Source organism: Pristiophorus japonicus, chromosome 22, assembly GCF_044704955.1.
Source record: "Pristiophorus japonicus isolate sPriJap1 chromosome 22, sPriJap1.hap1, whole genome shotgun sequence".
Lineage (NCBI taxonomy): Eukaryota > Metazoa > Chordata > Chondrichthyes > Pristiophoridae > Pristiophorus > Pristiophorus japonicus.
This window is the reverse complement of record NC_091998.1, coordinates 70,669,531-70,683,963: the sequence shown is the minus strand read 5'-3', so window position 1 is coordinate 70,683,963 and position 14,433 is coordinate 70,669,531. Positions and strand designations below refer to the sequence as shown.

The following is a 14,433-nucleotide window of genomic DNA, read 5'->3' as shown; positions in this document are numbered from 1 at the left end:
GGATGAAGTCTTCCCAGTTCCAATGAATCCTCCCCATCCATCTTCTTCCAAGTAGCATTGGTCCATCACCTGAAACAATCCACAATGGTAAATTGTGCACCGCGTCATCATGGGATACACTTACATCCGCACTACCAACAACTGATATCAGTTCCTTGGTGTAGGTGTTCAGCTTTGCCTGAATCGGGACCAGCTTGGGTCGTTCAGCTTGATCGTTCCATAGTCTCTCAAAGGCTTCCTGGCTCATTACTGACTGACTCGCCCCTGTGTCCACTTCCATGAAGACTGGAACGCCATTTATCTCGACTTCCATTATCACTGGAGGACAATCTGTGGTGCAAGTATATACTCCATACACTTCATCCTGGGACTGAGCTGCCTCTCGAGCCATCTCCTCGTAATCCGCGCTGGATTCACAGCCATCTGCTGACTCCTCTTCCACGTGGTGAGTCACAGCTCTTTTGCACATTCGCTGGAGGTGGCCCTTTGTGCTGCAGCCTTTGTACACATAGTCTCTGAACCAACACTGATGAGCCCTGTGATTACCTCCGCAACGCCAGCATGGTGCTACTCGACTTACGTCTGCACCCCTCAGCGGACTCTGAGTTAAAGGACTCGGGGGCCTGTACACTCTGCCCTGGGCAGATTCACGTTCAACAGTTCTGCCTGTGAAAGACGCCATTCTATTTACAGTACTTGCCGTGTTTGAGTCCTGAGAGTGAGTCATTATCTGCTTGGAGCTGCAGCTTGAGTTCATGAACGCCTGGCTGATGCTGAAGGCCTTCTGCAGAGTGACGGTGGTTTCGGGGGACAGTAGCTTGTGAAGAAGGACCTCATGACTGATGCCAATTACGAAGACATCCCGTAATGCATCGGTGAGGGATGCGCTGAATTCAACGGTCCTGCCAGCCTCCTGAGGTCGGCAGCGTACTTCGCGATTTCCTGGCCCTCGGGCAGCGGTGTGTATAAAATCGATGTCTGGCCGTGAGGAGGCTCTCCTTCAGTTTGAGTTGGTCCCGAATTAGCACCTTCAGCTCTTTGTTGTTTTCTCTGGTGCAAGCAAGTCCCTGACGAGGCCGTAGACCGCGGGCCCACAACTGGTCAACAGGATAGCTCTGCGATTATCTGCCAGTGTGGTCGGATCATCGTCTACCAGGTGGTTTGCTACAAAATATTGGTCAAGCTGCTCTGTAAAGGCTTCCCAATCTTCACCCTCTGAGAACTTTTCTATTGCACCAAAGTTAGTCATTTTTGTGTGAAAGTTCATAATCTCGTCACCAGTTGTTATATCTTTAATACTCTTATGAATGAATCCACGAGGTCTAGTATTGTACTTGAGCTTCAGTGACCTTAGTCCCATTTATTGTAACTCCAGAGTGAGGTATAAGCATGGTGGGCAGCCTTGTATACTGCGCCCTGCACACCTATGCAGGTGACCCTCAGGTCTCCCACCGCAGTGCCCTCTGGTGGCACACCTTATGCGACTACAGTTAGTATACATGGTCTACATACATGATATCTTCCTGCAATCCGCAGCTTTCTTCTTCGTTACCAACCACACAGACGATTTTAGTATCATCTGCAAACTTCTTAATCATACGCCCAACATTCAAGTCTAGATCATTGATGTATACCACAAAAAGCAAGGAACCCAGTACTGATCCCTGCGGAACCCCACTGGAAACATCCTTCCAGTCGCAAAGACACCCATCAACCATTACCCTTTACTTCCTGCCTTTGAGCCAATTTTGGATCCAACTTGCCACTTTGCCCTGGATCCCATGGGCTTTTACTTTTGTGACCAGTCTGCCATGTGCGACCTTATCAAAAGCGTTGCTAAAATTCATATACACTACATCATACACACTGCCTCCATCGACACTCCTGAGTATTTCCAGCATTTTATATTTTTATTTCAGGTACAGCACGGGGTTAGATACAGAGTAAAGCTCCCTCTACACTGTCCCATCAAACACTCCCATGGTAGTTACAGGGGGTTAGATACAGAGTAAAGCTCCCTCTACACTGTCCCATCAAACACTCCCAGGGCAGGTACAGCAAGGGGTTAGATACAGAGTAAAGCTCCCTCTACACTGTCCCATCAAACACTCCCAGGCAGTTTAGAAAGACCTTTACTGGCATTCATCATCTCGATGAGCACAAAGATTAATCTAAAGAAGGTGACACAAACCCATCGGTTGCTCCCCAGACACAGATACTGAGGGACAGGGAGTGTCCGGGACAATGACATTCCTCACTCAATAAGGTATAAATTGATCCTGTACCTCTCCGCGTAAATCCTGGGCTCCACACGGGTCGAAACCTGATCCTCTTCCCCTTCCTGAAACAGACTGAGCTCAACATAGCCCATAATAAGCAGGGCTCAGGGAGGTTGGTTGCTAGGCACTGCAGTGATGTCATAAAGCAGGGCCATTCAGCCCAGCGGGTCCTCTCCTTGTCCCTTTAAAGGTGGAGAGCTGGGTCATCCTGTCTCAACATACATCCCCTGTTCATACTGAGAATCCCTGGGGAAGGCCCAAGGCCCAGAGTGTGCAGCACAACCAAGGGGGAGAAGAGAATGAGAGAAGGGGAGGTAAATGAGGGAGCAGGACCCGAGGGACACCAAGCTGAAGTTTTACAGCCTGTAGACTTCAGATGGGGAAGAGCGAGTTCAGTAGTTTTAGGATCCAGGGGGAGAGCAAGGTACATTACACAAATTCCTAGTATTTTAACCTACTCTCCTCTCCTTCCCTGAAGGTGCTGACTCTGGCTGGGTTCACTTCTACACTCACTGGTTCCCCTCCCTCTCCTCCCCTGAAGGTGCTGACTCTGGCTGGGTTCACTTCTACACTCACTGGTTCCCCTCCCTCTCCTCCCCTGCTGATCAGAACAGGAGGGGCCCAGGTTTAATCACTTTTGCATATCCTCCCCTTATACCCTGTAAAGGCTGTTTACAAAAGTCATCACTATACCATGGCTGATCTGTATCTTAGCTCCATCAACCGACTTGGTTCCATAATCCTTAATACCCTTGTCCAACAAAATTCTAGCACACTGGGTTGTGAAATTTTGAGCCTGGACAGTTTTTGGGAGAGCGTGTTCCTGATTTCCCCTGTCCTTTGTCTGCTTCCTGTCACCAACACTGAACGGCCAAGCCCTGAAGGTTACGGCAATTCAGCTGCACATCCAAGTACTTTTTAAATGTGATGAGGGTTTCTGCCTCTACCACCCTTTCAGGCAGTGAGTTCCAGACCCCCACCATCCTCGGGGTGAAAACATTCCCCCTAGATCCCCTCTAAACCTCCTACCAATTATTTTAAATCTATCCTGGTTGATGACCCCTCTACTAAGGGAAATAGGTCCTTCCTATCCGCTCTATAATGTTATACACCTCAATCAGGTCTCCCCTCAGCCTCCTCTGTTCCAAAGAAAATAAACCCAGCCTATCCAATCATTCCTCATAGATACAATTCTCCATCCATCCTTGTAAATCTCCTCTGTACCCTCCAGTGCAATCACATCTTTCCTGTAATGTGGTGACCAGAACTGAACACAGTATACTAGCTGCAGCCTAACTAGTGTTTTATACAGTTCAAGCATAATCTCCCTGCTCTAGCCTTGGCTAATAAAGGCAAGTATTCCGTATGCCTTCTTAACCAGCTTATCTACCTGGCCTACCTTCAGGGATCTGTGGACCTGCACTCCAAGGTCCCTTTGTTCCTCTACACCTTTCAGTATCGTACCATTTAATGTGTCTTCTCTTGCCTTGTTGGAGCTCCTCAAATGCATTACCTCACACTTCTCTGGATAGAATCCCATTTACCACTGCTCTGCCCACCTGACCAGTACATTGATATCTTCCTGCAGTCCGCAGCTTTTTTCTTCATTATCAACCACACATTTTAGTGTCATCTGCAAACATCTTAATCATACCCCCAACATTCAAGTCCAAATCATTGATATATACCACAAAAAGCAAGGGACCCAGCACTGAGCCCTGCGGGACCCCACTGGAAACATCCATCAACCATTACCCTTTGCTTCCTGCCTTTGAGCCAATTTTGGATCCAACTTGCCACTTTGCCCTGGATCCCATGGGCTATTATTTTTGTGACCAGTCTGCCATGTGGGACCTTATCAAAAGCTTTGCTAAAATCCATATACACTACATCATACGCACTACCCTCATCAACCCTCCTTGTTAACTCCTCGAAAAATTCAAATTTAGTCAGACACGACCTTCCCTTAACAAATCCGTGCTGATTGTTCTCGATTAATCCCTGTCTTTCTAAGTGAAGGTTTATCCTGTCTTTCAGGATTTTTATGAATAATTTTCCCACCACTGAGGTTAGGCTGACTGGCCTGTAATTACTTGGTCTATCCCTTTCTCCCTTCTTAAACAAACATCTTGTGGGGTAGTGAGGCTGAAAACGATTACAGAGATAGGGAGGGGCGAGGCCATGGAGTGATTTGTAAACAAGGGTGAGAATTTTGAAACCGAGGCGTTGTTTAACCAAGAGTCAATGCAGGTCAGAAAGCATAGGGTTGATCACAGCAGGACTTGTTGCGAGTTAGGACATGGGCTGTTGAGTTTTTGATGACCTCAAGTTTACGTAGTGTGGAATGTGAGAGGCCGGCCAGGAGTGAGTTGGAGTAGTCAAGTCTAGAGGTAACAAAGGCATGAATGAGGGTTTCAGCAGCAGAAGAGCTGAGGCAGGGGGCGGAGGCGGGCAATGTTATGGAGGTGGAGAAAGGTGGTTTTAGTTATGTTCCGGATATGTGGCTGGAAACCCATTTCAGGGTCAAATATGACACCTAGGTTGCGAACAGACTTGTTCACCCTCAGATTGATGCTAGGGAGGGGGAATGGAGTCGGTGATTAGGGAATGCAGTTTGTGGGACCAAAGACAATGGTTTCGGTCTTCCCAATATTTAATTGGAGAACATTTCTGCTCATCCAGTACTGGATGTCGGACAAGCAATCTGACAATCTAGACACCAAGCAGGGGTCGAGAGAAGTGGTAGAGAGAAAGAGTTGGGTGTCGTCTGCGTACATGTGGGAACTGACTCCATGTTTCCGGATAATATTGCCAAGGGGCAGCATATAGATGAGAAATAGGAGAGGGCCAAGGACAGATCCTGGGGGGACACCAGAGGTAATGATGTGGGAGTGGGAAGAGAAGCCTTTGCAGGAGATTCTCTGGCTACGATTAGATAGATAAGAATGGAACCAGGCGAGTGCAGTCCCACCCAGCTGGACGGTGGTGGAGAGGCATTGGAGGAGGATGGAGTGGTCAACAGTGTCAAAGACTGCGGACAGGTCGAGAAGGACGAGGAGGGATAGCCACAGTCACAGTCACACAGGATGTAATTTATGACTTTGATGAGAGGAGAGACTGGATCAACTGGGCCTTTATACACTGGAGTTTAGAAGGATGAGAGGGGATCTCATAGAAACGTATAAGATTCTGACGGGACAGGACAGATTAGATGCGGGAAGAATGTTCCCCATGTTGGGGAAGTCCAGAACCAGGGGACACAGTCTTAGGATAAGGGGTAGGCCATTTAGGACTGAAATGAGGAGAAACTTATTCACTCAGAATTGTTAACCTGTGGAATTCCCTGCCGCAGAGAGTTGTTGATGCCAGTTCATTGGATATATTCAAGAGGGAGTTAGATATGGCCCTTATGGCTAAAGGGATCAAGGGGTATGGAGAGAAAGCAGGAAAGGGGTACTGACTGAATGATCAGCCATGATCTTATTGAATGGTGGTGCAGGTTCGAAGGGCCGAATGGCCGACTCCTGCATCTATTTTCTATGTTTCGGGACTGTGGTAGGCATGGAAACCGGATTGAAGGGATTCAAACATTGAATTCATGGAAAGATGGTCACGGATTTGGGAGGCAACAACACGTTCAAGTACTTTGGACAGGAAAGGGAGGTTGGAGATGGGGCGATAGCTAGCAACCAAAGTGGGGTCAAGGGTTGTGTTTTGAGGAGGGGGTGATGACAGCAGATTTGAAGGAGAGGGGGACATAGGAGCAGGAGTAGGTCACCTGGCCCCTCGAGCCTGCTCCACCATTCAATAAGATCACGGCTGATCTGATCATGGACTCAGCTCCACTTCCCCGCCCACTCCCCATAACCCCTTATTCCCTTATCGCTCAAAAATCTGTCTATCTCCACCTTAAATATATTCAATGACCCAGCCTCCACAACTCTCTGGGGCAGAGAATTCCACAGATTTATAACCTTCTGAGAGAAGAAATTCCTCCTCATCTCAGTTTTAAATAGGCGGCCCCTTATTCTGAAACTATGTCCCCTAGTTTTAGTTTCCCCTATGAGTTGAAACATCCTCTCTGCATCCACCTTGTCGAGCCCCCTCATTATCTTATAAGTTTCAATAAGATCACCTCTTATTCTTTTGAACTCCAATGTGTATAGCCCAACCTACTCAACCTATCTTCATAAGTCAACCCCCTCATCTCCGGAATCAACCGAGTGAACCTTCTCTGAACAGCCTCCAATGCAAGTATATCCTTCCTTAAATACGGAGACCAAAACTGTACGCAGTATTCCAGGTGTGGCCTCACCAATACCCTGTACAGTTGTAGCAGGACTTCTCTGCTTTTATACTCCATCCCTCTTGCAATAAAGGCCAACATTCCATTTGCCTTCCTGATTACTTGCTGTACCTGTTAGCGTGAATGTTTTCTCGGAAGAATCACTCAACACTCAGAGTCGGTTCCAACGCCAATGCGGCCTTTATTTTTCCGGCAGGGAGAGAGCCTCAGGACTGGATCCGGGCACTTCTCTCCAATGAACAAAGAAATTCATCGATATTTATATGTTTTACAATAGTTCTTTACAGTTACTCAGCCCACTTCGGCTGGACACAATCCAATCATAACGATTATCGATTACATATAGGTTTCTTTAACCCAATAGAATTCCCCTGATACCTCAGGGGCTGTATGTTTGGTTTTTGTCAGCTCGGGCTGATTAATGACCTTGTTATGTGAGGCAGGTTCCCTCCCTTATCTCTGTTCCTCGGGCTCTGCTGTGTGAAGTCCTTAGTCAAAGGACATTCCACATCAGGTACTATAATGGTTCGTTTATAGTTATCTTGTCTCAAGTGAGTGAGCTAAGGCATTCCCGGTAGTGAGCCTCACAGGGTCATTGCTCGGTCAGCCCCAGTTCATTACTTGACTAGCGGAGTTCCCAGCATGCTTGGGCAGCCATTTTATATGTGGCCACTTTAAACCTATATGAGTTTTGATATATTCAGCACGTGCCTAATGCCTACAACACTAACTTTTTGTGTTTCATGCACAAGGACCTCCAGGTCCCTCTGTACTGCCTCACTTTGCAATTTCTCTTCATTTAAAAAATAATTTGCTTTTCTATTTTTTCTACAAAGTGGATAACCTCACATTATCTATTATTACTTACTCACTTAGTCTGTCTATATCCCTCTGCAGATTTTTTGTGTCCTTGTCACAATTTGCTTTCCCACCCATCTTTGTATCATCAGCAAACTTGGCTACATTACACTCGGTCCCTTCATTAATATAGATTCAGTACCTGAGGAGAGAGAACCGTTAGCAATGTTGGGTAACATAAGAGCCAGAAAAAGAAGTTGGGTGGTCAGCAGCTTGGTGGGAATAGGGTCAAGGGAACAGGAAGTGGGTCTCATGGACAGGATGAGTTTGGAGAGATAGCAGGTGGAAGATTCGGATGAAGTTTGGCCGTGTGGGCTCGGGGAAGGAAGGGAAGTGGCAGAGGCAGCTGATCTCAATCTTTGAGACAAAGAAGTCCATGAGCTCCTCACACGTTGTTGGTGGTGAGTGTGGTGGAGGCAGGGAGAGGGGTTTAAGGAGACAGTTAGCAGTAGACAATAGTAGCTGGGGATTATTTTGCAATCCAGAATGATCCTGGAATAGTGAGCAGTTTTTGTAGACAAGAGTAGGAACCGATAATGTTTTGTGTTCGAGCCAGATCTGGCAGTAAATGGCGAAACCAGTTGTCCGCCACATCCGTTCCAAGTCTGTGCCCCTTGGACTGAGGGATCGAAGATCAGGGGGAACAGCCCGGGTGGGAGAGAGTAATCTTTTTAATAGGGACTAGGGCATCAAAGGTGGTGGTGAGGGTTGTAATATATATAGCTCCACCCAGTGGCCTACTGTGACATTGCAGCCATTGCTATTTACAATAAAGGGGGAGTCACCAGACTGGCTTCCTGAAGTTATCAGCCATCTTACAGTCTGTGTGTGTTTGTGATGTCATACCCAAAACATAACAAGGGTGTGGTTGAGCAGATCGGTGGCTGCAGAAATGTCATTGTTAAAAGGTTGGACTGTTTTGAGTTGATAAGTGCAGTTGTAAGAGAGTTTGGAGAGTTTTCCAGGGGCAGAAGTAGGTTTGGATTGGGAAAGGGGGATGTGGGTCGAGAGCAATACAAGGAAATGGTCAGAGAGGGCTTTATCTTTAATTGACATGGTTGGAGTAGCGAGGCCACGAGACATTGCAAGGTCAAGGGGGTGGCCGTGAATATGGGTTGAGGAATTTACATGGAGGGAGAGATTAAGGGAGGACAGGAGGCTAGTGAACTCAGAGGAGAGAGCATGATGATTTGAGATGGAGGTTGAAGCCACCGAGGATGAGAAGTCGCTCGGTGCAAAGGCTGAGGGAGGAAAGCAGTGAGGATATCTCCGTGATAAAGTTTTTATCATATTTGGGTGGGTGGCAGAGAACGAGAATTTTGAATGAGAGGTTAGAGGCAAAATGTTCCAAAGATGAGAAAGTGCCGGAGGAGTAGAGGCAGACCAAGGTGTGATTTGGTGATGAGAGCTATACTGCCACCATGGCGGTCTGGGTGGGGCAAGTAGTGGAAGGTATAGCCAGGAGGGGAGGCTTCGATTATCCCTCAGCCAAGTTTCCGTTAGTGCCATGATGTCAATGCAGCCATCTACGAAAGTGAACAGACATTCTGCAAGGAGATTTTGAGACCATCGGTGATGGCTGATCCACTGCCAGAATACACAGGGTCATTGCTTGGAGCAATGAGTTGGACGGGGAGGAGATTTGCAAGGTTAGCCCTCCCTGGGCAAGCTGGGCGGTGAGAGAGTAGGATGGGATAATTGGGGTTGCTGCTTGTGAGGGGACAGCGACGAGGGCCATGATGGGCCCTTCGGAGGATGCCAAGAGAGGCCCAGAGGGAGTGTCTAAAAGGGAGTGAAGTCTGGGGCGGCAGCAGGAGAGTAGGATGGTCGAAGAGTAATGAAGTATTGGTGGAGAGATTTTAGAGTATGAGAGGTGGCATATCGACATTAGATACTGACCAGGGAGGGAAAGAGAGAAGAAGCAGGAGAAGGAAGTGTAAAAAGAAGTCAATGGCTTGGGTTGGAAGCAGCGGCCAAACTGTTCAGCAAATACAAGTGAAAAACTAAAGGAAAAGAAATTCAATTTACATGGTAAAAACAATAAGGATTCTACAATAGTACTTTTTATTTCTCCTTTTGACAGGTCTGTTGATTTTGTTTAGATTTCCAGGCTCGAGCTGCCTCCGATCTCAGGGTCCTCGAGCTGCCTCCGATCTCAGGGTCCTCGAGCTGCCTCCGATCTCAGGGTCCTCAAGCTGCCTCCGATCTCAGGGTCCTCACCCACTGCCCCTGATCTCAGGGTCCTTACCACATCTTGCCTTGTTTAAACTTCTGACAGTTCAGATTAATATTCAATAATATGAAGCTAGTATCGGAAATAGTGACCATGAAAACTACCAGATTGTCGTAAAACCCCACTGGTTCACGAATGAGCTTTGGGGAAGGAAATCTGCCGCCCTTACTTGGTTTGGCCTATATGTGACTCCAGACCCACAGCAATGTGATTGACCTTAGCTGCCCCCTGAGGTTGTAGCAGCATCAGCACCACCTCCTCAAGGGCAATTAGGCCCAGGCACTAAATGCTAACCTCCCCGGTGATTCCCACATTTCATGAATGAATATTAAAAAAGAGGAACAGTTTCCACTGGCTGAAGGTTGGGAGCCAGAGATTTAATGGAATTGGCAAAAGAACCAGAGGGAGATGGAGAATTTATTTACACAAGTCACTTTTGAATTGGATAAATTGGTGGAGCAGCAGGAGGCCGTTCAGCCCCTCAATGCTGTCCCATCATTCAATGTGATCATGGCTGATCTCAACCAAACAACATATACACGTCTTTGGCCCATGTCCCTTAATAACTTTGGTTAACAAAAAGCTAACAATCTCAGATTTAAAATGAACATCAATTGCTGTTTGCAGAAGAGAATTCCAAACTTCTACCACCCTTTCTGTGCAAAAATGTTTCCTAACTTCACTTCTGAAATGTCTGGCTCTGGCCCCTAGTCCTGGGATCCCCAACCAGCAGGAATAGTCTCTCTCTATCTACCCTGTTCCCTTAATATCCTGAACACTTCAATCAGATCACGCTTTACCTTCTAAATTCCAGAAAATGCAATCCTAATTTGTGAGATCTCTCCTTGTAACTTAACCCTGGAGTCCGGGTATCATTCTGATAAACCCACGCTGCACTCCCTCCAAGACCAATATACCCTCCCTGGTGTGGGACCCAGAACGGCTCACAGTGCTCCAGGTGTGGTCTAACCAGGGCTTGGTACAGCTGCAGCATAACTTCTACCCCTTGTATTCTAGTCCTCTGGATATAAAGCCCAGCATCCCATTTGCCTTTTTGATTACTTTATGTCCCTGTTCCTGACATTTCAATGATCTCTGTACATGGACCCCTCACTGTAAACCCACACTGTTTCTAGCTTTTCACCATTTAGAAAGTCCCCTGTTCTACCCTTTTTATATCCAAAATGGATGACCTCACATTTGTGTAGATTGAAACCCATGGCTCAGAATTTTGCCCAGTCACTGAATCGATTAATATCCCTTTGTATAGAGAGTAAGATGAAGCAGAAAAAGAGAGTGTATGACAAATGTCAGGTCGAGAATACATCTGAGAATCAGGCTAAATATAGAAAGTTCAGAGAAGTGAAGAAAATACTAGGGGCAAAGAGAGAGCATGAGAATAGAATGGCAGCCAACATAAAGGCTAATTCAAAAGTTGTCTATAGGCAAATAAATAGTAAGCGATGGGGTGGGGCCGATTCGGGACCAAAAGGGAGATCTGCGCATGGAGACAGAGGCTGAGGTACTAAATGAGAATTTTGCATCTGTCTTCACCAAGGAAGAGGATGCTGCCAGAAACAGAGTGAAGGAGGAGGGGGAGGAGATACTGGGTGGGATAAACATTGATAAAAGATGAGTTAGTAGAAAGGCTGTCTGTAATTAAAGTTGATAAGTCGCCCGGATCAGATGCATCCGAGGACACTGAGGGAAGTGCAGGAAGAAATAATATTCCAATCCTCCTTAGAAACTGTGGGGAGGGGGGGGGCAGAGGACTGGAGATCTGCAAATATTACGCCCATGTTCAAAAAAAGTGTAAAGATAAACCCAGCAAATATAGACCAGTCGTTTAACTCAGCAGCAGGGAAGCTTTTAGAAACAATAATCAGGGTCAAAATTAAGTCACTTGGACAAGTGTGAATCCAGTACAGATTTGTTAAAGGCAAATCGTGTTTAACCAACGTGATCGAGTTTTTTGATGAGGTAACTGTTATATCTTTAATACTCTGATGAATGACTCCACGAGGTCTAGTATTGTACTTGAGCTGCAGTGACCTTAGTCCCATTTATTGTAACTCCAGAGTGAGGTATAAGCATGGTGGGCAGCCTTGTATACTGGGCCCTGCACACCTATGCAGGTGACCCTCAGGTCTCCCACCTCAGTGCCCTCTGGTGGCACACCTTATGTGACTATACAGTTAGTATACATGGTCTACATACATGACAGTAACAGAGAGGATCGTTGAGGGCAATGCGTTCATCAAAGTGCCACATAACAGGCTTGCCAGTAAAGTTGAAGCCTGTGGAATAAACGGGACAGTGGCAGCATAGATACAAAATTGGCTAACTGACAGGAATTAGAATCATAGAAATTTACAGCACAGAAGGAGGCCATTCGGCCCATCGTGTCCGCACCAAGAGCTACCCAGCCTAATCCCACTTTCCAGCTCTTGGTCCATGGCCCTGTCTGTTACGGCACTTCAGGTGCACATCCAAGTATTTAAATGCCATGAGGGCTTCTGCCTCTACCACCCTTTCAGGCAGTGAGTTCCAGACCCCTACCGCCCTCTGGGTGAAAAAAATTCTCCTCGAATCCCCTCTAAACCTTTGACCTTGAATCTCTGCCCCGTGGTTATTGACTCCTCCGCTAATAACAATAACTTGTGTTTATATAGCACCTTTAATGTAATGCAACATCCTAAGGCGCTTCACAGGAGTATTTTGAGACAAAATTAATTTGACACCAACACTTAAGGAGAAATTAGGAAAAGAGGTGGGTTTTAAGGAGCGTCTTGAAGGAGGAAAGAGAGGTCGAGAGATGGAGAGGTTTAGGGAGGGAGTTCCAGAGCTTGGGGCCCAGGCAACAGAAGGCACGATTGAGCGATTATAATCGGGGATGCTCAAGAGGGCAGAATTAGAGGAGCGCAGATATCTCGGGGTGGGGGGTGGGGGGGGGGGGGGGAGGTTGTGGGGCTGGAGGAGGTTACAGAGATGGGGAGTGGCCTTGGAGAAATTTGAAAACAAGGAGGAGAATTTTGAAATTGAAGTGCTGCTTAACCGGGAGCCAATGTAGGTCAGCGAGCACAGGGGGTGATGGGTGAGCGGGACTCGGTGCGAGTTAGGACACGGGCAGTCGAGTTTTGGATCACCTCTACTTTGCGTAGGGTAGAATGTGGGAGGCCAACCAGGAGTGCGTTGGAATAGTCAAGTCTCGAGGTAAGAAAGACTTGGATTTGAGGGCTTCAGCAGCAGATGAGCTGAGGCAATGGGTGGACACGGGTGATGTTACCAAGGTGAAAATAGGTGGTCTTGGTTATGCCACGGATATGTGGTCAGAGCGTTCTGGGTAAGATCATCCGCCATTTTCATAGAATGAAACAGCGCAGAAGGGGGCCATTCGGCCCATAGTGCCTGTGCTGCGTCTATGGTCGAACGATCTAATTAGTCCCACATCCCTCACTCTTTCCCCACAGCTCTGCAAGTATTTTCCCTTCGGTATTTATCCAATTCACTTTTGAATGTTACTATTGAATCTGCAATTACCGCCCAATCAGGCAGCGGGTTCCAGATCGCGGCAACTTGCTGCATATACAATGTTTCCTCATGTTGCCTCTGCTTTTGCCAATCATCATAAATCTGCGCGCTCTGGTTACCGACTGGAAAGTGTTTCTCCTTATTTAGTCTATTAAAACCGTTCATGATTTTGAACACTATCAAATCTCCTCTTAATCTTTTCTGCTCCAAGGAGAATAACCGCAGCTTCTCCAGTATCTCCACATAACTGAAGAACCTCATCCTTGGTACCATTCTGGGAAATCTCTTCTGCCCCCTCTCTCAGGTGTAGACATCCTTCTGAAAGTGTGGTGCCCAGAATTGAACACAATGTGTCAGCTGAGGCCTAACCATGTTTTATAAAGGTTTAGCATAACTAAACATCAAATGCTGATAATTGTGTGATGGGGTTAAGAGGTTTATCCAGTCAGTCGGATGTGAGCTGAAACATGTGTATTTGTAGCGGAAAGCCAGAGACACGCTGTGTAACCAGGCACAGACACTCTGCACAGTCTACACATCACTTGTTTCCCACTTGGCCCAAAAGGAATATATTAACTGCAACATTTGATTTGATTTTAAATAGTATAGTTTATAAATTTAATCATGCTTCTCTAATTTTATTTCTTTACTCAGATTCACACCTCGTTTTATTTCTCCCTCTGAGCCCCTCAACTTCACCTGACAGCGTAATGTTGGCACGTGCTGATTGATTGCCCTGGGAACCAATAGGAAGAGAGTTCAGAGGCCGGAGGGCCCAGGGAGCAACGTGTTCTGCAACCAATCGTGGGGCTTGAGGGGAGGATCCTGAGTCGGCCAATCAGATGAGTCAGTGTGAACCTCTGTTAAACAATTTATCTTTTCAAAGTTAAATCGAGGTGCAGGAAGTGTCGCCAGCTGGAGGGGCTTGAGCGGCGGCTGGAGTCACTGCAGGGCATCCGCGAGGCTAATAGCTTTGTGGATAGCACGTTTCAACAGGTGGTCACCCCGCAACTTAAGTGTGCAGGCAGAGAGGGAGTGGGTGAGTGCCAGACAGACAAGGAGGACCAGGCAGGTAGGACAGGTGTTCCCTGAGTACATCTCACTCGCTAACCAGTTTTCAGTTCTGGATACCGGTGAGTGCGATGGTTCCTCTGGGGAGTGCAGCCAGAGCCAAGTCCATGGCACCACGGGTGGCTCAGCTGCACAGGGAGGAAGAAAGAAGAATG

General features: G+C 47.0%; 1 long non-coding RNA gene across 1 annotated transcript in view; it reads left to right on the top strand.

Annotated features, from left to right (window-relative positions):
* The first annotated feature begins 1,009 nt into the window (after positions 1-1,009).
* Positions 1,010-14,433, top strand: part of LOC139235148 (uncharacterized) — a 30,692-nt gene continuing 17,268 nt past the window's right edge. The window contains exons 1-2 of the long non-coding RNA XR_011588425.1: positions 1,010-1,156; positions 13,862-14,053. This is a non-coding gene — a long non-coding RNA (uncharacterized lncRNA). The remainder of the gene's footprint in view (positions 1,157-13,861; positions 14,054-14,433) is intronic.